The sequence below is a fragment of the Aegilops tauschii genome, chromosome 3 (assembly GCF_002575655.3).
Source record: "Aegilops tauschii subsp. strangulata cultivar AL8/78 chromosome 3, Aet v6.0, whole genome shotgun sequence".
Classification (NCBI taxonomy): Eukaryota; Viridiplantae; Streptophyta; class Magnoliopsida; order Poales; family Poaceae; genus Aegilops; species Aegilops tauschii.
The window spans coordinates 432118358-432120057 of record NC_053037.3 but is presented as its reverse complement, the minus strand read 5'-3'; positions in this window follow the sequence as shown (position 1 = coordinate 432120057).

The window sequence follows — 1700 nt, the reverse complement described above, 5'->3', positions numbered from 1 at the left end:
GATCCTCTACAGTGCAGTGCAGATAACAAGTGGGGGATAGTTTGAGAGGGGTTGAGATCCTTTACAGTGCAGTGCAGATCACCAAGTGGGGGTCGGGTCAGCAATCGTGCATCAATGAAACTACAAGATACTCAGCTTTATTGTTATGGGAAATAGGGAATTGGTTGATGAAATCTGATGACAACATGAGAATTAAGAGTCTTTTTTGAGATTTCAATACAAACTACAAATGGATGTTTTTAAGTATAGATTCACTCATTTGCTTCGTATGTACTCTCTTATTGAAATCTCTAAAAAGAGTATACTTAGGAAAGAAGAAAGTATTATATTTGATTATGTATAGTGTAAATTTTTTTAAAACAAGTAGAATAATTGAACGAAAAATACCAAAATTTGGAACATATATGACTTATTACTTCGCATATTTATTATATTTCCTTCTTATTAAAATATAAGATGTTTTGTAGGTTAGTTCAGTCTAAAAACATTTTATATTTTAACACAGAGATAGAATTTGATTATGTGTAGTTGTAAAGTACGTATTTATCAAATACAAGTAAAATAAGTGAATGAAAAATATTAAGGTGGATCTTTATCATGTATAATTATATGTTGAGGTACGTAGGCCTTATCGCATTGTGAGGTGGAATGCTTACACGTTGATGTTAATTCGAAAAATAAATCGTTTCCAATATGCAGAGGAGTACATCTCGGGTCCCTGCATGCCTCTCTGAGGCCGACGTGTCTATACTCTATATGCAACTTTTTTTTTTGGTTGTGTCTATATCCAACTTGTTTGGTTGGAGAGAATATAGAAGAGAATCAAACCCATTAAGTGGGTAAGGAAAGGGGCTGGAGAGAATTTAGAAGAGAATCAAACCCATTTAGTGGGAAGGAAAGGAGGCCTTTCAGCTATTCCAAGTGGCAGTTGCTAGTGAGCTGTTTTTCTAGAAAAAAATTCTTTAAGAAGATGGAAGTGTTTTTTTTAGATAGATATTTAGGGTAAAAAAATGATGTCTGTGTGTTACTGAGTATCTATTATCTAAAATATTTATAAAAGCATGTCTCACCTCACTCTGATGATATATCCATCACACCATCAAGAAAATAAAGACATTACTAATAATGTTATTTATTGATTTAATTGCATTATTTGTAACTAATTTCCGAAGCAATTTTAGTTGCACCTTAATTTTAAAAATCACATTATAATTTTATTGTTTACGTTAACCTAGGCCACAATCAATCCTACTCGAATAAGACGGGGTGAGGTGATTACCTCGATGCTCCGGCCCCTCGGCGACGCACTAGCCAATATCGTTTCGATGTGTCTCTCGGTGAGGAGGCCGATCCTCGATATCTTTATGGAGTTCCTTGGCACACTAGCGCTTAGATATTGTGATGTTGTCGTCAGCGACGACCAGGTCTTTGGGTAGGTTCTTGTAATAGCTAGGTGACGCTTTATTGTTCGTCACCTGCTCCATTCAGCCTTGAGCACCTCTTCGGCCTGGAAGAGCTCGTTCCACTGATCTCCCAAGCACTCTTGCTCCTCGTGAAGTCGTCATTTTTTGTTTATCATCTTGCTAGTTGTGCCGAGCAACCTTAGCCTCAACGAGTCGTGGTTGGGATTGTCGAGCGGTTCATTCATGATGTCCTAGTTATCAGAACCGAGGCTGCTACCAGGCTCGCATGTGTTGTCG